Below are 25,327 nucleotides of genomic sequence, written 5' to 3' on the forward strand. Positions count from 1 at the left end.
CATTTTCACCCTGAGCAGTGATGGCTGGATAGTGTTGAAAGCACTGGAGAAATCAAAAACCATGATCCTACCAGTGCTCCCGTTGTCCTCCAGGTGAAGCAGTGATCTGTGCAGTAAAAAGATTACTGCGTCGTCCACCCCAACACCAGGCCGGTACGCGAACTGCAGGGGGTCCATATGTGTGCCCACCAGTGGTCGTAGGTGACCCAGGACCCAGGAGGATCCTCTCCATGGTCTTCATCAGGTGTGAAGTCAAGGCAACAGGCCTGAAGTGGTTTAGCTCCTTGGGGCATGGTACCTTAGGAACAGGGACCACGCAGGAGGCCTTCCACAGTTCTGGAACTTTCCCTAGGCTCAGACTCAGGTTGAACAAGTGCATGACCACACCACAGAGCAGGGGCCTCATGTACAAAGACTTGCGTGGATTTCCTACTGAAACATGGCGTACGCTCAAACCCAAATGCCCTCCAACGTCGGATGTATGAATCTGTGCGCACGCATCAATCCAAGCACATTTCCTTTGTACATCCCAATCAACGTGGAATTGAGCACACATGTCGGAGCACCCGACTCCTCCCTGTCCACGCCCCTACTTAAATATGCAAATCATATTTAAAGCAATACAATGTAACTTCTCAAAAAGCCCATTATGGAGCTTCCCCTACAGGCTTGAAGGTAATGTACGGTTACACTGTCGTAAATACAACACCCTTTCGCTTTCACGTTTCACGTTTGTTGACGAACCGGCAAGGAGTCAGAAGGTGCAAGCTATGTCGACCGAGAAGGTAAGAGTAATCAAATGTACCTGGGAGCGTGAGAGGGGTCTATTTGTTTTTGCGGTAGGTGTGCCAGAAAGCAAGTCGAAGTACTTCCGCTCAGCTCCCAGGCCGCTCCCGGGCCGCTCCAGCAAAGTTACATAGCGCAGTTTTTCCAACTCAGACCCCCGAAGGGCATAGGAGACAGGCCAATCGTAATATTAAAACTCATTCTAGCCGCACAATTTTTTTCAAGCTGTTATTTTAAGGTAGAAATGTTACATAGTATTGCTTTAAATGAGCCCTGCACCTGCGATTCCCTTCTCTGTACATTAGAAAATAAAGAAAAAAGAATGAATAAGACGGGAAAAAATAAGAACTTCACGAAAGCGAGATGTCAGTGCTACTTTCTGAAGTGGAGGCGCGCAAAAATGTGTTCTTTGGCACGCTGTCCTCCAGCATAAGCAGCAAACGTAAGAGGAGTGGGTGTCAATGCTGTGGGGTCTGAGAAGCCACACAAGCAGAGGTGAAGAAGAAGTGGTCCGACATTTAGGTGGATGTGAAGAAGAAGTGGTCCCACATTAAGGTGGATGTGAAGCGGAGACTGGCTGCCCACCGTCAGAAGCTGAGGGGAGAGTCCAGTCCTCTTCAGCTTCCTCAGGAAGAAGAGCCTTTGTTGGGCCTTCTTCACCCGGTGGGATATGTGCATGGACCAAGTGAGGTCAGATGTGATGTGGATGCCCACATTGATGTATTCCACCCGCTCCACCTCCGCCCCATGAATGAGGAGAGGGGTGTGTTCTGTCTTCCTGGATCTCCTGAAGTCCACAATGACCTCTTGCTTTTGTTCAGGACAAGGTTGTTGTCTGAACATCATCCTGCCAGGTGCTGGATCTCCTCTCTGTAGTGAGTCTCATCGTTGTCCGATATGAGACCGCACGCATCAATCCATGCACATTTCGTTTGTACATCCCAATCAACGTGGAATTGAGCGCACATGTCGGAGCACCCGACTCCTCCCTGTCCACGCCCCTACTTAAATACGCAAATCATATTCAAATGAGCCCTGCACCTGCGATTCCCCTCTGTGTACGATCAGAAAATAAAGAAAAAAGAATGAATAAGACGGGGAAAAAGAAGAACTTCACGGAAAGCGAGTTGTCGGTGCTACTTTCTGAAGTGGAGGCCCGCAAAAATTTGTTCTTTGGCACGCTGTCCTCCGGCATAAGCAGCAAACGCAAGAGGAGTGGGTGGGAGAGCCTATGCGAGGCTGTTAATGCTGTGGGGTCTGAGAAGTGCACACAAGCAGAGGTGAAGAAGAAGTGGTCCGACATTAAGGTCGATGTGAAGAGGAGACTGGCTGCCCACTGCCACAGTGTGGCCAAAACAGACGGGTGGGGGGGTAACCGACTCTGTTTGAACAGAGAGTCGGCGCAACTATGGGTGACACTGCTCTCTCTGGGGTGGTGGGAGCACATGTGGGTGACTCTGATTACCCCCAAGGTAAATACTGATGTTTTTGTGTAACTCACAACGTGTTCATACAGTAACGTGAAGAAGTGTGCCGGGGAAAAGGTGAGGCTGATTAAGATGTTTCACACTTTACGCACAGGGTTATTAACATTTGCCCACAGGGACGACCAGGGGCTTGTTAGAAAGATCTTAAGCTGAAGTTTAATCAACAAAAAACAGTAAGAAACTAACTTTAACCACCGACTATGATGCTGTGAAGACAGGATAAAAATTGGGGGCGCACATACTCAATGCGCGTCACGGGGAATAATATTAGGACAATTACACGAATAAAGTTACTCACCAAGAAGCCGACCATCATGCACAGTGCCACCCAACGTGGTCTGTTCCCAACGATGCTGTTACTCAGAATGTATGAATCGTCCGTTGAACCACGGCCCCTCGCCACAATGTTGGTTAATTGCATTTACGCATCACACATGATCTGTACATCGATCGAATGAAAATGTTTCCTGTTAACATACAGATTCATCATGTGATTGCGCTGTTATAGCAATGTGTGTGCAGTCGATAGCTCCAATTACAAAACCGGCTCTCGCTTCAATTCGAGCTTTAATGTTGGCCTTTTCAACTGCATTGTGGGGATTTGATATACGTGGCTGAGATGCGGATAATTCTGTCCCACACGGCTGGCATGGCTCGGGTCAGGGTAGACTGGCACAGTCCCAATCAGTTGGCCCTTTGAAATGCCCCGGTTGCTCGGAACTTCAGTGTGCACATCACCTGTGAGCACAGGCAGTCAATGGCTCCTCGCTGTGTTGCGCTGCAACGCCGGCCGCAGCTCTGTATCTCAGGAGGGGGAGTGAGAGTGGGCTGGTGGACTGGTGAGGGTCAGGTGTTAAAAATGGCAAGCTGAGGTGTGGAGGGGAGGGGAAGCTGGCCAGGAAGGGTGTGAAGTGGGAGCAGGGTGGGTAAGGGGAGGAGAGGAGGAAGAATCAAATCTGTTGAAAAACAGATTTAATTAATCTGCCCAGTCCTTGTCACCACAGGTTGGGTTTCTTCCAACCTGATTTCCGTGGCCTGAGATGTTCTGCAGACCTCTCCAGATGTTTCTGGCGTTGTTCCGCTCCAGTCCCTTCTCCAGTTTCTTCCTGTAGCTGTCCTTCCCCTTCCTGATCCTCAGCAGGAGTTCCTTCTGGACTCTGTGCAGCTCTTCTTTGTCCCCCGATCTAAAGACCCTCTTCTTCTCATTGAGCAGTGCCTTTATCTCGGAGGTCACCCAGGGTTTGTTGTTGGGAAAACACTGTACCAACTTGGAGGGCACAGTGTTCTCCACACAGAAATTAATATAATCTGTAATGCAGTGGGTCATACTGTCTATGCAGTGGCGGCTGCTGACTTTTAAAACAGGGGAAGCCCATATTACGCTTGGCTAAAAGCATGTCAACTACATTTGGTGTTGCTAACTGTTTAGCTGCGAGCATAGCCGCCATTGTGACAAAACTACTAGCTAACACGACAAACAAATGCACAACAGGAATATGATTGACACAACTTCTAAACAACAAGGATGTGTTTCTTATTTATAGTGTAATATTTACAAAAGTGTATGTGTGTGAGGATGGAAATGGAAACCATGGGAAATGAGTGAAAATCCGACAGCACTTTCACAGACAACCAGTCTCTTTCGTACCTGCTTTGGGACTGAAGTTCCAGCGTGCTTCTCCCCGGTTAAAAATCCGGCTCCCACAACATCTCTCATGATGGACAAACAATCATCACGACACAGCCCCTCATATTGACACGCCCACGTCTAATCTACCCCCAGAGACGCCGGGCTTCCGGAAGTGATGAGTTTTTGTTGATTTAGCCAATGATGACCTAGAATTGTAGAAAAAAACTTGACTCTCCCGCCCCCTCCTGAAGCCGGGCGTCCTCGGCTCGGAAGCCCGGCTGTTAGTGGTGGCTTCATAACATGATTTCCTCAGTGAACGGCGGCGATTTCAGAACAAATCACTTCATTAAGCTACAGGGCAACATGTTGTAGTTATGAAAGTAAATGCAGTATTGGGCATATCTTGTGTTTTGTGAAGAACTGTTTTATCGTCAATTTAACATTGAAGATGTAGCAATTTCACCAGAGAATGGGAAAGGCTGCCTGGCTTCCCCTGTTGTCTCTGAATAGCCGCGGCTGTGTCTATGTCACTGCTATGGGGGCTGCAGAGTTCTTCCAAAGCAGTCTCTGATCCTAGCACTATTCTCCCCAGACCACAACTTCACAGGCCTCTTCTCAGGTGGTTGTTGATTCACCACAGGAGTGGAGTCTGTGACCAGGTGGACAAGGTTGTGATCTGAGCGACCAAGAGGGGGGTGGGGGGATGAGGTGTATGCATCCTTTTGCATACAATGGCCCAATCCCAATTCTATTTCCCTACCCCTTCGTCTACCCCTCACCCCTACCCCTCGCCCCTTCGAACGAAGCCGTAGGCGAAGGGCTTTAAAACATACCCCTAGGTATTGGGACACCCCTTCACACTCACGTACGTCATAAGTCCGCGCCGTCAGTTGTTACGTAACCAAAAGCGACAGCTCTAGCCAGACGAAAACAAACATGCCTGCTGTAGTGGTGTTTGCGCTCTCCTGGGCTATTCGGATATTTTTAGAAATATCTGCGTCGAATCGACGGAGTGCCATCAGGCGAAGGCGTCTTCGACATCTGGGAGCATTGCTGGATCTTGTTACGGTATGTAGAATTATAAATTAATACAAATAACGCGTGTGAGTGAGCAGCTGGTAGCTTCCAGAGCCGGCGTGTGCATATGATAATGTGTGTGTGTATATGAAAGTGCTTCTAACTGTACATTTGTGATATCGTGTAATATAGAAACAATTTGCTTGTCTCGTTGGATTTGCTGATTTGCTGATTGGAGTAGTATTCTAACCTGGCTAACCTAGCTGAAAGCATAAGCTAACGTTTAGCCTTTTGTTACTCGCCTCGTTCCGTTTGGGATAAACAATGCGTTTTTGAAGCGGCTTTCTTTGTACCAGGTTCAGATTTGATGACATAAATAAATGCACTGCATTGTGTGTGCTGTCAATGTGTTGGTTTGGGAGGATGAAAGCCTGATCTTTCCATGTTTTTCTTTCCAGCAGACGGGTCATCCTTCAAATTATTGCAGATTGGACCAAAACATGCCTGTTCTAAGGTTATGGTTCAATGTTGAAGCGGACTTAAAGCAGGACTTTCGCCTCAGCAGAAGAGCCGTACAAGCTGTCCAAAGACTATTACAGAGAGAGCAGGACCATGGTTGGGGCGGGCAACTGGAGGTCCTGATCTATATATACTGGTTGGCACATGGACTCTCTTACATTGTGGTGGCTCGTGTGTTTAACCCTTTAGGCGCCAAGATTGTTTTTTGAAAATACTGGATTTTGACATTAATATTTCAAAAGCTGGTGGCTGAAAGGGGGTTAAAGATAGATGCCTACTGTACATTAGACAAATGTTGCCCATGATCCATAGTTTATGTGGGGCATGAAATTATTGATCTAATTTGCATATTATGACGTCATCAGGTGGCAGCCATTTTGAATCTCATTATGTTCAGGAAATATTGGAATTGAGTGATTATGAACTTGTTTTTTTAAAACTTTTTTTTTCTTTTTGTCTTTTTATCATCATCTATAATGATCAGGGAACAGGAAAGCAACAATAAATCAGAATAATGTAGTAAAATATTACTATATCATCATTACCATATAGTAGGAAAACACATTCGAAAAGTTGCCTATATTTTTTCAGGAAATGGTGGATATTGACTTGATGTTTGAACTTATTTTCATTTTTCTGTCTTTTACCATCATTCATAAGGAGGAAACCAACAATAAAACAGGAGAAAGTGGTAAAATACTGTCATCATTACCATAGGGTAGGAAAACATGCAAGAAGTGGAAGACATTGAACTGATTTTTTTTTATTTTTTTTAACCTGTTCAACCTTATTCATAATGATCAGGAATGAGGAATACAATAATAAAACAAGTGGTAAAATGTCATCATATAGCAGAAACACACTAAAACAGGTGACAACACATGAGAGGACAGATACTGGCGCGCATAACGATTTGTCTCCGTTGTAAGGAGGTTCCAAAAGTCGTCAGTGAGAAAGAGGGAGAGAAAACCTAAGGGGGAAGCATTTGCCAAGTCATCCTCACCCAAAAAACCAACAGGCTCACTAAATGACTTTATCCAGTCCTCATATTCTTCCTCTCTCGGCAAATGCACCCAGCCACTATCATCGGTGACATCTCTGCCAACATGTCGTCTCCCCCTCCCACGCACACGAGGAGTGCAGCGGCTACTCGCCGCGGTGCCACCCACTGGACGGCTAATGCTATGGGCTCTCACGCCCCTGCTGCCACGACCAACACCTCTCCTACGGACACTACGGCCACGCTCGCCACTGCCACCCACCCTGTAAAAGCCAGATAAAGGGACAGAAGGAGTGTGTGTTTGTGCTTGAACATTTTGTGATCCGATGTCAGGATCATTGCGCTGGCGGACAGGTGCGCCGCGGCTAGCCGCACCACCGGGGGCTGGGTGGAGAGCGCGCATGGCATGCTAGCGACAGCAGACCCACTTCTCCCACCCCTGATTCCTCGACCAACACCTCTACGGACACTGCGACCGCGTTCCCCACTACCACCCACTCCATTGAGGTTGGATAACGGCACAGAATGAGTTGGAGTGTGTTCTTGGAGAACAGCCTCGCTTCGCATGCCGGCACCATTGCCTGGGGAAGTTTCACCGTGGGAAGCATGAGTGCTCGTCCGATCCTCATCCTCAAGAGGTAAAAACTCTCCTTCGGAGTCGGAATCGGCAAATAGCATGCTCAATACTTCCACACGGTTCAACTTCTTACAAGCCATGGTGTAAAAACTCAGTAATAGTTCGCTGACAATAAAAATTCGACTCGCACGTCTGCTCTGAATCACTGCGTCTGTGTCTGAGCCAGCGCGGCTTTTTTGCACTGTCTTATAAAGACAATGTGAACTACAAAATGACTACAAAATGACGTGAGCTTGGTCTTGTTTGAAAGGGTAACATGTTTGCCAACTAGTGGTAGGAAGACTGAACACCTTAAAGCCCGTTTATTTGATCTACAGACTGTTTTGTTTATGCTGACGTCATGTCGCAATTCTGCGACTTTGGCGGTTAGAGGGTTAACGTTCCCAAATCCACGGTGCACCGCGTCGTCCACAAAGTGGCGAATTACATATGCCAAAATCTACGGCGTGCCATTGTATTCCCGCAGGCTGGAGAGCTGGATGCAGTTGGCCAAGGATTTGTTCAGCTATCTGGGAGCCCTGCATTCAGAAATGTTGTGGGTGCAATAGACGGTAGCCACATTAGAATCAAGCCACCAACACTGCACTGAATTGACTACCTTAACTACAAAGGCTTTTATTTGATCAACATGCAGGCAATTTGTGATTCCACTGGAAGATTCCTGGACATCTTTGTTGGTTACCCGGGTTCCGTTCATGACACGAGGGTCATGAAAAACAGCACCTGCTACAAGGCGAGGCGGTACCCTCCACCAGGCTACGTTCTCCTTGGGGATGGTGGCTACCCATGTTTAGACACACCCATCAGCCTCATGCCTCCGTACAAGGAACCAGTCAATGGACCAATACAGGGCCGCTACAACTACTACCATGCCAAGGGTCGTAGTATAATTGAGCGAGCCTTTGGGGTAATGAAGACCAGGTGGCGGTGTACCCTTTTCAAGGCACTGGAAGTGAGGCCAGTATTTGCACCTCAGGTTATTGCATCCTGTGCATTTCTCCACAATGTGCGTCTGGACAATGGGGACCTGCTTGAGCCAGATGAGGATGTGGCAGAGGACAACATGGATCCCCAACCTCCCCGAGAGGCCCTAGCAGTTAATGAGGCGAGTGGAAATGCAATGCGGGACAGATTGGCAGCCCTGGTGTCACAGTATTGATCTGCAATGCATTTCAGTTTTGGTGGCTTTTTTATTACTGCCTTTTTTTATATATATATATTTTTTATGCTGGGCCTGGAACACAGGACAGATTAGCAGCCCAGGTCTCACTGTAGAGCTGTGCGATGTATAATTTTTTTGTGACTTAAATGCTGAACTGTCAAGATGTTAATTTTTTGTTTGAGAATGTACCCCAATTTTTTTTTTTATCCCTTTTGTAATAAATCTCTTCATACCAATATCCGTTCCAGTCGTTCATATGATGTTGATGTGATAATCATGCTCACAAACCTTTTGTCTTTAAATTATTTTATTAGGTATAGTGCAAATAAAAGCTTAAAGTGTCTGGTTGTGCAAATATGGAATGAAAACAAGAATAAAATAAAAATATAAACGGGCAACAGTGCAAACATGGAAGATGGCGGGGAGAACGAGATGATGGTGGGGTGACCGAAGCAGGAACGGAGAAGGTGCATGGCACATCGACGGTGTTGGGCTCAGTGATGTTCTGGGGGGACAAGACACAACATGACATTATAGCATGCACTTTCATCCATTGTAAAAAAATAAAAAAAGGTGTTTCAGAATGCGGTAGTGGTGGCTGTGTATACAATAGGTGCAGGGGGCATCAACTCACCTTAAAGTTTCTCAACCATGCGCTCAAACAGAGCTAAGAAGCGCTCGGTCTTCTGCTCTGTTTGGTCGTGGCGCTGCTGCTCCTTAACGCTCTCCTGAAGCAGGAAGTCCAGTACAGGATTGGACTTCCTGCTCCTTTTTGGGGATGGTGATGGTGATGGGGATGGTGGAGAACGACGACACAACGGTGAGGTGACCGCAGCAGGCATGGCGGAGGTGCTGGGCTTAGCATCGTTCTGGGGGAACAAGACACAACATGACATTATAGCATGCACTTTCACCCATTGACAAAAAAGGTGTTATAGAATTAGGTAGTGGTGGCTGTGTGTACAATACATGTATGTATTTTAAAAAAAACATACCATGCACATTCATTTTTAAAGACCAATAGATACATAAATAATACATGGTTGTATGTTTACCAAAGCATACAAACATACATCCTCCTCTGCACATGCTTCCACCAAGAGCGGAGGGTCCATCGCTGGTCTTGCTCCCAGCACTGCGTGCATATCCTCATAATACTGCCACGTCGTGGCGGTCTCCTGGCCATCCTCAGTTCCACCCCCAGTGGAGGGAGTTCTCAGCTCCTGCAGGAAGCAAAACAATTAAAACTCAATGGCAATTATAAATGCATTTCAGTGCTCACTGACGATATTTCAAGAGCACACAGTATTCATCTACTTAAAGGACATTACTTCCTGTTTACCTTGTATTTTTTTTTCAGATTCTCCCATTTTTTGGAGACCTGTTGGGAGGAGACCTTACCCTGCAACCCCACCTCCTTTATCAGCTTCCTGTGTTGTAAATACGAGGGAGAACGTCAGTTAACGCCTTAAATGCACTAAAACAAACCATTGTGAGCGACCTATTACTTAAAATAAATTACTCACTCCCACTGTTGTTTGGCCGACGCTTTCGACCTCAGAAAGCAGCTTTCATTTTCGGCGCGAAACTCAATAAGGACCTTTGTTTCAGCTTGAGTCCCTGTGAATCACAGTCACGTTGAATACTTGTGATAATAGGTAGCGAAATGAGGCTCAAAATTAACTTCTCTATGGTTAACCAACTACATTTTTTGTACTCGAGTTACAATTTCAAAAACGACTACTTTTATTGCGACTGTCGCAGCACATGCATTGACCGATTACTCCATAGTAATATCGACTTTTCCCATGTGCGTTTATAACAGAAAATAACTACACATTACCACCATGTTAAACTCACACAACACACAAGTTATCACAATCTAAAACGGTTAAAACAGTTAAATTATGGCAAAAAAATAGAGGAGCTTACATTTGTGTGGTGCTCTTGTTTCTTCCATTTTTAAAAGACTCGCGATCTCCCGGTAGTCGCGTTGTATTCTGGGAAATATATCATACCCCTTCAAACGGAGTCTGCCTGGCCGAAGCCCTCCGTTTCAAGGGCTACAACGGAGGGGTAGGGCTAAGGGGAACGGCTTTGGAAGAGTATTGGGACAACCCTACCCCTTCACGTGAACGCGCAAAACGGAGGGGAAGGGGTGAGGGGTAGGGCCAAGGGGTGAATTGGGATTGGGCCAACAAGTACAAAGTTTTATTGTCCCTGGTGTGGCACTTCACGTATTGTGTGAAGGTGGGGAGAGCAGAGGACAGGGAAGCATGATTGAAGTCACCGGATATGAGGAAGAGGGATTGGGGATGCTGAATTTGAAGCTGGGAAACAACAGTGCGAATCTGCTCTGTAGCAGTAGCAGCGACAGCCGAGGGGGGATGTACACAGTTACAGCAATAACATGTGAAAACTCCCTCGGGAGGTAGTAGGGCCGCATGCTAACCGCTAACAACTCCAAGTCTTTGGTGCAGAGTTGCTCCTTAACACTGATGGCACCATCTATCGTTCACAAACACAGCAATTCCCCCTCCCTTCTTCTTACCGCTCTCCGTAGCTTTCCTGTCTGCCCACACCTCTTGAAATCCGTTCAGGGTGATGTGTGGGGAGAAAGTTCATTCAGCCACGTCTCCGTGAAACACATGAGGCTGCATTCACGATATTCCCTCTGCAGCCAGGTTAGCGCCGTTCATGATGATGCATTTAATTCAGTGCTGTTTTTAATTTAGTTTTCCCATACAGCCTGTTATTACTTTACCTTCGATTGAAGTGCAAAATGTTCTTAAACTGGTGTAAAATTGTATCCATTGAAGTTCTAGAATTCAGTTCTAGAATGCGCCGCTGAGGGTGGCAGCACGTTGGACTAGCTCTGTACCTCACATTGAGATTTTTTTCTTTTTTCTAAATTTCATTCCTGTTTTTTCTTGGAAGAAATTGCATTTTTTTGGACAACTGTTCCTTCCTGCCTTGGATGCTGTGCAGCTGGATTGATTTTTCCCAATACTTTTGTATATTTTGCTTTTTTGTTATGATGCATAACCATCGCAACAGGGTGGTTTACAACAGGGAGCAGCTGATTAACATTGGAAAAGCAGAAATAATTCGACAACTGAAGCCAGAAATCCCACTGGAATTGAAAAGGAGGCATCGTGGATGCAGAGCAGGAGCAAAGAGGACAGAGAGAAAGAAGAAGTTCAAACCATCTCTGGCCATCCATCATCATGGGCAATGTAAGATCGTTAGCTAACAAGTTGGATGAACTTCTAGCCTTGACAAGGACTCAGCAAGAATATTGGGAATGTAGCATAATGTGTTTTACTGAGACATGGCTGCAGGATCATATCCCCGACTCCAGCGTCTCTCTGCCGGGCTTCCTGACTGTACGAGCAGATCGAGATTTAAAGAGTAGCAGGAAAAGGAAAGGGGGTGGATTGGCAGTGCTTGTCAACAACAGATGGTGTCACCCAGGACATGTTACTGTGAAGAGTCGTCTCTGCAGTCCTGACATTGAACTATTGGCAGTAAGTTTTCATCCATATTATTTGCCAAGAGAGTTCACCAGTGTTGTTTTGGTGGCTGTTTACATTCCACCCTCAGCTGTTGCCGACACTGCATGTGATGTCATCAGTTCCGTTGTTGCTAAGATACAGACACAACACCCCAATTCTTTTGTGGCAATATCTGGTGATTTTAATCATGCCTTACTCTCTGCTACACTGCCAACTTTTCAACAGTTTGTCAGCTGCTCTACCAGAGAAAACAAGACATTGGATTTGTTTTACACAAATGTCAAGGATTCATACATTTCCAAATCAAGACCTCCCCTGGGTAAATCAGATCACAACCTTGTTTTTCTCTGTTCAGCATATAAACCCCTTGTCCAGAGACTACCTGTCACAAAAAGGACTGTTAGAAAGTGGTCACAGGAAGCTGAAGCCTTACAGGGTTGTTTTGATGCAAGTGATTGGATTTCTCTTTGTAAGCCACATGGAGAGGACATTAATGCCATGACTGAGTGTGCGACTGACTATATAAACTTCTGTGTGGACCAGGGTTATTATAGTTTTGAAATTTTCATTAGTTTTTATTGTTATTTAGACTTTCAGTTTGGTTTTGATTTCGGTTTAGTTTTAGTTAGTTTTATGAGTGTATTTTTACACTCATAAATGTTTTATAATAGTTCATAATAGTTTTAGTTGTATTTTTATTTTGAGGAATTGACTAGTTTTAATTTAGTTTTTATTTAGTTTTAGTCTTAGTTTCAGTTTTTCAGGTATTTTGAGGAAAGCCTTGATTAATAGAAGCTGAAAAAGGTAGGATGAAGGAATGCATGACATCAAAATATGGATTACAAAAAAAAAACTTTATTTTTTAAAGCTCCATGACCCATTCACTGCATGAAAAGAGGGATTTGCGGATGTATGTGGCCCCTTACATGTCCGCATACGTTAAGCCCCTGCATTTGCGGTGGTAAAAGTGAAAACTTGGCCCAAATTGTCGCAAATTGACCTGGCAACTGCTCCCCCATGCCCCCCTCCCCTCCCCTACTTAGGAGAGCCTTTAATATGTAAATGCCAGTGATCAGGTCAGGAGGTGCCACAGTCATTTTCAAGTGGGGTGGGGTGAGGTGAGGTGGGGGGTGGGCAGGCCTGTTTCTACACGTTCACTATCACCTCCAACTCCAGCCAAGTTTGTTGCTGTGTTGTCTTGAAAAAGAAGAGGTGCACGCTGTCTGCTGGTGACAGGTGATGCATATCTGTTTTTTTTTCTCCCAAACACCTCTTTTGTAACCGCTTTTTGTGGGCAAAATTCAAGGATTCAAGGTTTCAAAGGTTTATTGTCATGTGTGCAGTTAGAAACGTGTTTCCCTGAACAAAGAAATTATTTTCTTTGTTGCCCGCACTGGATGTCCAAATGTATAATAATAAAGATAAGATAAAGATAAAATAAGCATGCAACAGCAATATTCTAAAAGGTTTCTTAAATAAAATAGAAATAAAAATATAGAAATCTGGCCTGTATACATAATGTGCAGTAGTGCGCTCAGTGTTTTATTGTGTATGGCTTAATTCGGTGTCACAATGGTCACAATATCGCCGAGGTCTTTTCTTTCTCCTTGCAGAGTCCATTTTTGTGTCAACACAGTGCAAATTGCCAGCTGTGGTCAGACAACATTAAATAGCAAAAGGACGGGAGGTTGTCTCGCGAGTATTCCGTGTAATGACGTATACGCATATGATTGGTGGAGCTTAACGGCTCGCATAAGCTCTCGTTCAATCACGTATGAGAAACATTGTGTCGTGCAGTGTAAACAAAAAGTTTAAGGAGCAGATCTGGCGGCAGAAAGGCAGACAGAAATCGCTGAAAACTGCCCTGGTATGCGGAATACAATGGGCTGGAAGACTACTAGCTTTCAACTCCCCAGCAACTCTCTGCGGGTCTACAGGTTTGTGTGTTTTTTTCTACTTGCACATGACCATTTGAATGTTTAATTTTAGTCTTGTTGACACTGTACAGCACTTGGGACAGTTCTCGCTGATTTTAAATGTGCTGTGTATTAAACTTACTTACTCACTTGCTTACAGGCAGATAAAATGAAAGTCCTGTTGAATGCTATGACCGGGATGTCTCGTATGGTGGCCAGCACTGTGGATACGGTCGTGGAGAGGGTGCTGGATGGAATCGACCAGAGATTCGCTAGGTTGGAGGTAAGATGGCCGTCAAGAACGGACTGGAGTTACATTCCAGAGAAGTTGAAGAGCGCACCCCCAAGAGAAGGCGGATACAGAATCCGAAAATCGCGGTAAGAGTAGGTTATTGACTGTGGCTTTAGGCTAAACTCAACTTAATTGTGTCCATCACGTGAAAACCAGTGTGAGTTGCTTTATTTAAAAAAAATGAATTTCGTGTTTTCAATTTATAGGAAGCAGTTCGCCGCCTGCATAACTCACCGTGGCATTATAATCCAGGTCAAGGGTAAGAATAAGTGAATGTTCTCCCAATATCTAGTTGAGTTGGACCCGATGTTACGTTAATGCAGTTTTTTTTTATTAACCATAGGCCTGTTGTTTTTACAGGCTACTGTCACCTCACAATATGGATGTAACGAGTCGCTGGAAGGAGGCGGTGGCAAACAGTCCGAACTTCAGAGAGGCAGACGGGGACACTATCGAGGGTGAGCGGCGCTGACTTTTACCACGGCTGGTACTGATACTTTTAAGCACTGGTCATTTTATTCATTCCTCTTGTTGTTGTTTTTTAGCTGCGTGACGGACCTGTGTGCTGTGCTACAGGCGCGTCTTGAAGCCAACCCGAAATACTCACAGTCTCACCACAGAAGAGTGAAAGAGAGTAAGAACATATACGCTGTCAATATGACTTTCGTTACTTTATAGACAAGTTGTCAATATGCTGTGCATGGATTATTTATTGGTTATTCCAACAGCTCCCAGAAGCCAGCTTCTGATCCAGGATGAGGACGTCTGACAACTCCGCAGACTCTGCAGGGACCGGAGTAATGCGGAGATTCCAAACGGCGGCGTTTAGGCTTATTGGCTCTCATTTATCAAACTTGCGTAAGACGAAAAACGTGCGTAGGTCGTGTGTACGTTCTTTTCTGCGCAAAGGTTGGCATTTATCAAATCCATCGTGAGCGCAGGAAAGATGAAATCGCCACGACAGGTCTGAGGCCGTGTACGCACTTTTCCATTTTGACTTGCGGTGACTGCAATACAGCAGCGTCACTAGTGCGTGCTCAGGAGTCGCAACAAATCCCTAGGTTAAAATTACAGACTTATCACTTTGAAGAAGGCCCATGTTTTATTTGACTTCAACATAAATATAAACATAAACGCAAATTAAATAAATTAAACAAGTACAACTCCGTAATTGGAAGAGTGATGGCTCATTATTCAACTGTGCACCCTCACACCAAACAGGAGAGGCGCTTTAACACTGCGCATTCGCGCACGCGTGCCACTGTGGAGAGGTGTATAGGACTCCTAAAGCTGGATCTGTCTCTCGGCTGCGGGGGGAACCCTATACGCCCGAAAAGGTATGCAATATTATTATTGCATGCGGGGATCTCCATAACATTGCCCAAAAAAATGGAGTGCCATTTCCAGATGTACATCCAGAGGACCCCGTACCCAGAGATCCCTTCCACCAGCCTGCACAGCCAAGAGCGCTCAGGAGGAGAGAGGAACTTATTCAGCGATTCTGACTTTCGGTAAGCATTCTGTTATTCAAGGAAAAAAGAAAGGAGAACAACGATTTCTTTCAGCATTTATTCTGTGACTTCAGTGTTTCATTTATGTCTTTCAATGTACTGTCGATAGATTGCATGGTGTGTGTTAAAGCCATCATCCACTTCACGATCTCTGTTTGTCTTTCTAGGACCTCTGTGGTTAACACGGCTGGCCGGTGTGACGCTGCAGACCGGGGGGCAGAGGCAGAGGCAGACGCTTCGGATGTTGACGGGCCGCGTATACAACTGTTTTATTTAAACGTCTTGGGTGTGCAGTCATTCTTACCATTCTCGAGCTCTAGCATGGGCGCATCAGTGTCAAGTTTCCCTGGCACACCGATGAGGACGTCGCTCCGATCACGCCAGCCACCCTCTCCTCCTCCTCCTCCCCCCCCCCCCTGTTTGTGACATGCTGCGCGTAGGAGAGCTGCGACCTTCTTTTTCATATCGGACAACTTCTTCCTGATCTTACTGGAGAAACAGTAAAACATCGCTCAATTTTAGATTTAATTTAATCTGGAGTTTATCACATTTTATTGACCATCACAGTAGGGGAAAATACATAACTCGTCCGGTCTGCGATTTACATCGCCAACGCTGTTGACAGCCCTCCCAGCTGTCAACGCTGTTGACAGCGTTTCTTTGCCGCCTTTCGTCTATCCATGTCGCAAATTCTAGAGGTGCGGCCTCTCAGCCCCCTTTTGTAGAAGGCGTGGTTAGGATCATTACGATGGATTTCAGCCACCGGATTTATCAACAGCCGCTCGGTTTTACGATGGGATTGGTGTGGTACGCATGTTCTGTAAATCTCACTTGAGCCTCTGCGTACGACGAGTTCTCCGCTCATATCAACGATGCTTTCTACGACGGCTTGATAAATGAGGGCCATTGTGTATATTGTAGGCTACAGCAGTGTGTGTATATAGTTTTCAATTCTTTATTATCAACATGGTTCTTATTACAATGTAAGCTATGTACATTGTGTGGTGTGGCAATAAAAGCGCTTTAAAAAAAAAAAAAGTTTCCTTTTTCATTCTCAATAGATTCACGTCATTCATGCCTGCATTCATAGCCTAGTCATAGTGCAGCTTATAAGAATGACGTGAATATATGAAGTACACAAACATCCCAGGAATATTAGTAATCATAATCACAATTATTAATCATAATTGCTGAATGATATGCCCATATAAAGTATGCATATATTAACCTTATTGGCCAATGGGCGGACAGCTTTGCAGGAGCTTTTTTATGTAATCACGTGCCTTTTTTGTCCAATACCAGCGAGGCCAGTGAGAGGTCCAGGCACTCTCACAGCGGGGTGCTAATCGCTGGGCCATTAGCACCCCGCTGTGAGAGCCCGCCGCGAGTTGGGTTCGTTTCCGACGATTTTGTCGCTCAACAAACTTAAAGTTTGTCTGCCTGCAAGCGCCCAGGTGCGTCCGAAAATTAGGCAAATTCGCGGAAGTTCACTGCCGTCCACAGTGACACAAATCCCTCTTTTCGTGCAGTGATTTACATTGCTTAAATCAAAAGCAAAACTCAAAAGATACTTTGACACTCCTTGAAAAAATTAAAAGACAAAATTAAAATTCAATAAATTCCAATTTTTGGGAAATAAGGCCACAGTGTTAAATGATGAGAGCAGAGGGGAGGAAGACAATCAGCTGGAGATGAAGCTGCAGGACTAACACTATTAATTAAAGATTAAACATCTCAATTAGTGCTGTTGTACACAGTGTACACAGTTCTTATTCCATACAAGAAAAGAGACATTTATTACCATATTATGGTGTGTAGAATATACAAGTCTTAGTAATAATAGTAGATGGGACAAAGTAACGACAAAGTGTTTCTATTTACATGTATTTATGAGGAAATGGTCTGAGCAGGCTTAAGGTTATGGAGTGAGAACACATTAATCTGACTAGGTTAGGAGGTTGGGGTGGACAGGTTCCTAAACAAACATACACACACAGGCACAGGTACTATTGCCACCACATATCTTTAGTTAAGTAGCCTAACTTGTTGTTAATCTTGAGGAAAACACGTTGCTCATGAGAAGTTGTAGCCCGATTTCTCAGACCAGATGATAGTAGCCCACACATAGAGAAAGTGCGCTCCACCGTCAGCGTGTTACCGTCACGCTTCATCACCACACATTTACTTTTGTCTACTACGGGGTCATACTCAAAGTATTCCCATATGGGACTGTACTGCTTTCTACCTGCCATTTCCATAAAATCTATGTCTTCCATCTGCTACCGTCAATGTTGGTTTGCACATCAAAGCATCTTCTTCGTCATCCTTGGAGTTTTATGGGAACCGTCATCGGCATTGCTGCCACCTTCTGGAACAGGGACGAAGTTACGCAAATTAAAGGGGAAAACGAAACGAGAACGAACACAAAGCTGGTTTTACCTGCAATTCTATTTAGTTTTAGTTCGTGTTGCCTTGTTCATTGTAGTTTTTATTTAGTTCTCGTTTTTTTTTAAACTGTCGTTGTTATTTTTATTTCAGTTGACGAAATTGTTTTTTCACTGCTAGTTTCAATTTTAGTCTTAGTTTTCGTTAACTATAATAACCCTGGTGTGGACAACACCATCCCCACCAGAACAGTGAGATGCTTCCCTAATAACAAACCCTGGATCACCAGTGAGCAAAAGGAACTATTGAACAAGAAAAAAAGAGCCTTTAGGGAGCGAGACAGGGAGTTACTGAGGAGTATACAGAAGCAGCTCAAAGTCAAGATCAGAGAGAGCAAGGAGGTGTATAGAAAGAAGCTTGAGAGTAAACTGCAGAGGAACAATATCAGAGATGTGTGGTCAGGAATGAAAAAGATCAAAGGCCTCAAGCAGAGGGAGGATCGGATGGATGGAAGTCTGGACAGAGCAAATGAGCTGAACACATTCTTCAACAGGTTCAGTTCAGGAACAAGCTCACCATCCTCCCCTCCTGTTCCCAGCCAAAGAGACATCCCACCCTCCTCTGACCCACAGCTTTCCTGTAACATCTCCACTTCCACCTCAGTCATGGATTCTTCTGCTTCCACTAGTTTGTCTTCAACCAAATCAGGAGATGCTGCTGTCCCCTTTGCCTCCCCCTCCCACTTTTCTGTTTCTAGAAGTCAGGTGAAGAGGCAGTTGGAGAGACTGAACCGGAACAAGGCTGCAGGTCCAGATGGTGTCAGCCCCCGAATCCTGAAGGCCTGTGCAGAGCAGCTCTGTGGGATTCTGCAACACCTTTTCAACCTTAGCTTGACCCAAGAGAAGGTACCACTGTTGTGGAAGACATCCTGTCTGGTTCTGGTACCAAAGAAAACTCACCCTTCAGTCATCAATGACTACAGACCTGTTGCCCTGACATCCCACATCATGAAGGTCCTGGAGAGACTCCTGTTGACCCACCTGTGTAAGCAAACCAGCACATATCAGGACCCCCTGCAGTTTGCTTATCGCCATGGAGTTGGAGTTGAAGACGCTATCATACACCTGCTTCAACAAACCCACTGTCATCTGGACAAAGCAGGCAGCACTGTGAGGATCATGTTCTTTGATTTCTCCAGTGCATTTAACACAATTCAGCCTGATCTGCTTCGTCTGAAACTCCAGAAGACTCAGGTGGAGGCCTCAACAATCACCTGGATTAATGACTACCTGACAAACAGACCGCAGTTTGTCAGACTGAAGAACTGTGTGTCTAACCAGGTGATCAGCAGCACAGGAGCACCCACAGGGGACTGTACTCTCACCATTCCTTTTCACTCTGTACACTTCAGACTTCCAGTACAAGTCAGACTCCTGTCATCTACAGAAATATTCAGATGACTCTGCAGTTGTCAGGTGTATCAGAGATGGACAAGAATCTGAGTACAGAGAGCTGGTGGACCGCTTTGTGGCATGGTGTGGGAACAATCATCTCATCTTGAATGTTAACAAAACAAAGGAGATGATTGTAGATTTCAGGAGAAACAGGGTCAGATCAAACCCTGTTTCCATCATGGGAGAAGAAGTGGAGGTGGTTGAGGAATATAAATACCTTGGTGTTCATCTGGACAACAGACTGGACTGGAGACACAGTGAAGCCATCTACAAGAAAGGACAGAGCAGACTGTACTTCTTGAGGAAGCTAAGGTCCTTCAAGGTTTGCAGCAAGATGTTGCAGATCTTCTACAAGTCTGTTGTTGAGAGCGTCATTTCCTTGTGGCGTCATCTGTTGGGGCAGCAGCATCAGAACCAGGGACCTAAAAAGACTCAACAACCTGATAAGGAAGGCTGGTTCTGTTCTGGGGACGACTGTGGAACCTCTGGAGACAATAATGCAAAGAAGGATTTTGCATAAAATCAAGAGAATTATGGACAACCCTGAACATCCTCTCCATGAGACTGTTATCGGAAAACAGAGTCTCTTCAGTCAAAGGCTTCTTCAGTTTGGATTCAAAACGGACCGCTACAGGAAATCTTTCCTGCCCACAGCCATCAGCATCTATAATAACTCCTTGATTTAATTGACTTACATCAACATTTAATTTCCCTCTGGGATAAATAAAGTATTTTTGAATTTGAATTGAATTTGAATTACAGTTGAAGTATTAGACATTTTTTTCTCTGTGTCTCTGTAAGGACACAGACCCAGAGGATGAGCAGACACAGGGTCTCACCATGGGTATCATTACTGTGTTGGAGGATGATGGTAGTTCACCTGCTGCAAATGTCATGAATCTTGTTGTTGTTGTGGAAGAGAACCATCATCTTACAAAATCTCCCTGACCTTCCAACGGCTTTTGCCTACCTCCTTTAGCCTACCTCCTACGCTTTAAACCCGCAACTAACCCTTGGACCCTTGCCTTCCCCACATTTGATCATTCCATCTAAGCCAATGCCACAAGCTCCCCTGTTCAGCCTCATCGGATATGTCTTTAGTGGCCTTTTTGAGCTTGTGCCCCATCACACATATGCTCCGCAGAAAGCGTTGCGTGGATTCTCCCACAAATCCTCTGCAGCTGACTTCCACTGGATAGCTGACAGTTGACCACCCTGCCTCTCTACACTCTGCTGTCAGATCCAGGTACTTCTATTCCTCTCGAAAGTTGCCTCCACCACTCCACCATAGCTCAATATCCGGTCTCAAGTTGGTGGTGGTGATCTCAGTTTGGAACTTCAGCTGATGATCAAGATCTGCTGAGGTTCCACTCACACCCTGATGTTAGGGCAGGTCTCACCATCTGGTTGGTGTTCTGTGTGTAGTGGACCTATAGGTCTTGAACACAACCCAGGTAGTCAACCCGTAAGCACCTCCCTTAGCTCCTCCCCATGCTGTATATAAAGCCTCAAAATGGCTCCATTCACCCTCTTGCTGAGCTGGTGTGGTTACCTAATCCAGGTGTTGAGTAGGGTCCCCGTTTCATCATGCATGTGTGATGCAATCTTTGGTTCCTACTAACATGTGTTTTTGTCTTTTTAGGTTTACTTGCTGCTGTGCTGTTTTGTTAGTTTGTTTGTACAGTTCTGTTATGCAGTTTTGGTTGGTTCATTCTACTTTTCTCTTGCTTGTGTAGTTCTTTGTCTTTTAGTTTGATTATCGATTAAGTGTTAGGTAGGGATGGCAGCTGAAGCCTCATGAAGCTTCCACAGGGTTCATCTGATTGTGCCAGAAAATGAACAAAAGTTTCGGGGCTTTTAAACCACACAGAACAGCGACATCTGATGGCGCAAGCGCAAGTATCATCTGCTTCAACCAGCCTCGTTGTCCTTGTTATCCTTTAAAGGTAGGGTAGGAGATCCTGGATTTTGAGTCCAGCGAAGCTGCATTTTGAAAATACACAGGTAAAAAGTCCCAACCCTTTTCTTCACTTTCCCCCCGAAGGCACGCCTCTAGAGTACATGAACGAGCACGAAGGTGCACGAGCGCTGTTCTGACAGCAAGCATCGATCATTGCCGTATTTAGTATTTAGTATTTAGTATATGATAACTATACGTTTAATAATGCTAGGTGCTAGCCAAGCTGGCTCTAGTTTAGCTTCCTGCCAAACTTCTGGACGCGTAATTCGTTCACGGAGCAGGGTACACGCACAGGGGGAAGGAGGGGGAGGGAGGAGCAGATTGCAGTTTGATAGACGGCATCAGAATCCAATCATTGTTAACGGTCCGTTCAGTATGATTGGATAGTGTTTTTCCTAGATTGTACGTTCTAGAGGCCACTAAAACTTTTCATATTTGTGTCAAAACTTTTAATTAATTGGTTGCAATGGGGGTGGAAGAGTATTTCAAGCAATATGTAAAAAAATGTTCCAGAAAAAGATCCCCTACCCCACCTTTTAATATGTACAAAATACCTTGAAACCTTTATCTTCCACAATGGAAAATGGTTGCGCATCCATTACAATCATATCCACCAACACAGAATCAAGCTTTTGCTTCCTTGACACTACAAAAATAAAATTCAGCATATCAAGAAAATAAACGCAGGGCAAACTTGTAAAAGGCTGGATTTGAACTCATAACCTTTGGATGCAAAAGCCACTACGGTAAGCTAATCATTGAGCTATCAGGTATGTGACTGTTTGCACCCACCATCCACAACATACAATAAAGAATTACCAGATTGAAGCTTTTCTTTGTTGTCCGAGGGGTCTCAACATGATGGATGGACCGGAGGTGTCCCATCATGGAGGATGTTCTTCTTCAGTTCTTGTGGGCAAATCAAACACAGCACCTTCAACAGACAAAAAAGAAAGAGATAAACAATTACTTTTTAAAATGAAGGACAAACCTACTTCTAGTTAAAGACATCATCAATAGCTAAGAATAATAGTACACTTTAGTTGTTTTAAATAATTCAGAGACACTTTGCGTAATAAACACACCTTTCTGTCAGAACACAGACAGAGAGGCGTTTGGTACACGGGACACAGCTGTGTAATAATGGCCGTAAGCGCTTTGTTTGTGATATGCACTAAATAAACAAGTCCAAAATTAATGTATTGTCCTACATAACTTAGATTCTTAAATGTGCTGCCTCCTTATTTTAAGAAAAGAATTATATTAGCATGCATACCCATAATAATAATAAAGCTTATATTTACACTTGAAAAACAAAAACAGGCAATATACACACACATATATACACATACACATATATATATACACACATACACGTATACATAAAATAAATAAAATTAAATTAACTTAGAAACGTGTGGCTGAATACAGAGGAGCCAGGTCAGGAAACACCATAACAGGAGGCCATCTGCACTGGGTGCTGCTCACAACCCACGACCAGGACGCCTCCACCCGGGCACACACCAAGCTAATAGGCCAGCGAGGGGCCCACAGCAGTGTGGAGTACTGCCGCAGACCCCCCACCCGGCCAAGCCAATGCTCACCACGAGTCAGAGACATCCCAGCCAGAGTTGATCACAGCCCCCAGTACAGATGGTCCCCACCGAGGAAACACTGGGAATATGGAATAAGAACATAAAACTACAAAGGCTAAGAACATTAAATAGATAAATAGATCAAATAAAATTATATAATAATAGGAAATAGTGTAGTAAATTTGAGAAGGTCGCCTCAAGCCGGTGTAGAAAATGAGTGATGAAGAAGGCTGATGACACGGATGAAGTCGAACAAAGAAATCTTTATTTCTGTCGTCAGGTCCGTTTCAATTACAGAAAAGGATGTCTCCTATCAAATCTACCTTATTTGGTCATGTTAAGTGTTTATTTTCCAGTGTATCTCAGTGCCTTGCACGTAGACGCAGGCGCGCGCAACAATTATGCACTTGATGAACTTACGTAGCTGTGTACTCAAATGAACTCAGTAAGGCCTGTTCCTCCACTTTGCCTGTGGGTCCATACACCTCATTCCCCCCTTCGGGACTACTTAGAGTCCCGAAACACAAAATGGCATCTACAATATGTGTCATGGTAGATGGTCAAACCCATGAACCTGCATCAATAAAGACTTCACTTGTTCGACATTATTGGTTGCCAAATCTCTTAATTTATCCTAAGCCCTCAATTTCTGAGTCAACTGATTAGTTAAACTCCTATTTACGTGTCAATGCGCACATTATTTTAACTATTTTAGACTAGGTAAGCTAAATCTATCATATAATTAGTCCAAATTCGGCTACAGTAAACCAGCCTACCGGTCTCCCTCCAGTCACACAGCTCATCAGTCTCCTGACATGACTAAACATTCATGTCCTGCTCTCCCATGCAATCTGTGTGTCCCTGTGGGGAACCTGCAGGTCAGTTGTCATTCAGTCGATAAAAAACCACCCTTCCTAAAAGGTGGGGAAAAAGATTGGATGACCTAAGGGAATCTCACTCTGGTGCCAATCTAAGCAAGCAATCCCTGTTTCATATTAACAATTACCTTTACCATTAACGTCTAATTTCAGGACCTTTATGGTCAATTTGGTCCAATTTCGTCCTATTATGTCCACAAAGCGTGGCTCCTACTGTATTACAGAGAATAGGCTATATCAAAAGCATAATGACAACAATATCACAAGTAACATATAAGTTCACACTCCATTATGGCATACAATGGAGATTGAAATGGTTCATAACAGCCACCAAGATTATAACATCAACGATTACATTTTTCATGATTATAACTCAATCCACACAATTCTAGAGTTTTAGCAAACTAGTACAACTGAAAAATATCAATGCATTTGCAGTGGAGTAGCCGTGCAGCTTAGTTTCCATCTTTTGTTATCCAACGTCCATTTTCCTTTATCGTATTCTCCTGTCCAGGGTCCCACAGTCCGTTTTCATCATCCCGTCTTGAGTCTCTGAGTCCATTCCGTGGGGGTCCCTGGACAGCCAGTGTCTCTCAGTTCGTTTCCCATTTCCCAGAATGTCATCCTGAGAAGAAAGAAAAGAAAACACCCACCAGTATCTTGCCGGAAAATTAACTTATGCTACAGTATATTGCATGATTACATAATTGTTGCACGATGTGTCCAAATTCCGCTTCCAGAGTCCTACTTACTATACCTGTATATGTTGTTTACTAATTCCCCTAATTTCTATATTATTGTGTATGTGACATGTGTATCTACTTGTGTCCACCCATCTTATCCTGTTAGCCTCAGCATAGTCATTCCCCCCTTACATCTGTCAAATCTCCCGTACAGAGTTGGAACACCTCGGCGTCTGGCCACACCACTGCAATAGCAGATTGTTAAGTAAAACACTGTATCATAAATGTAGACAAGGTTAATAAGACTGCACACTGTCAGAAATAAGTGATAAACCATGTAAAAACGTCACACTCAGTATAAAACTATAAAATATGTTTGTGGTAATAACCGCTAGGCCTTCCATCCCAGGAGTGGAGTGCATGGTGCTAGAAACAGAACCTCTTTTCTAGTCTGGTTACAACCTTTCCTCACTCAACTGGCAACTCCGCAATGAGCACATTTCTTAGGAACACGAGTTGGAGTGGACCCTGGCCAAAATAATAAACAAAACAGGTCTATCTTGAATATAGTTGACTTTCCTGACAAAATTAATGCAAACCAAAAATACAGTCATCTTACCTCCCTAGAGTAATATAAACAGGAGAAAACTGGGTTAACAAAATGGCCGTCCACTCCTACTGCATGATTGTCTTAGTTGTATCTTTAAAGCTGCAGTAGGCAAGTTTTCAAAATTGCGAGTCTAAAGTCGGAAAATTCGAACTGACACAACTTTCAGGTCCCTCCCCCAACCTCTAACAAGCTCCGAATCGCCCCCCAAACCCCTCCCCCTCTGTGGACGAGGTTGTGCACGTGAGTTCACACCAGTGTGAGCGCACACAAGCTGGGGAAGACTCACGCTC

This window comes from Odontesthes bonariensis, chromosome 13, assembly GCF_027942865.1.
Source record: "Odontesthes bonariensis isolate fOdoBon6 chromosome 13, fOdoBon6.hap1, whole genome shotgun sequence".
NCBI classification, from domain to species: domain Eukaryota; kingdom Metazoa; phylum Chordata; class Actinopteri; order Atheriniformes; family Atherinopsidae; genus Odontesthes; species Odontesthes bonariensis.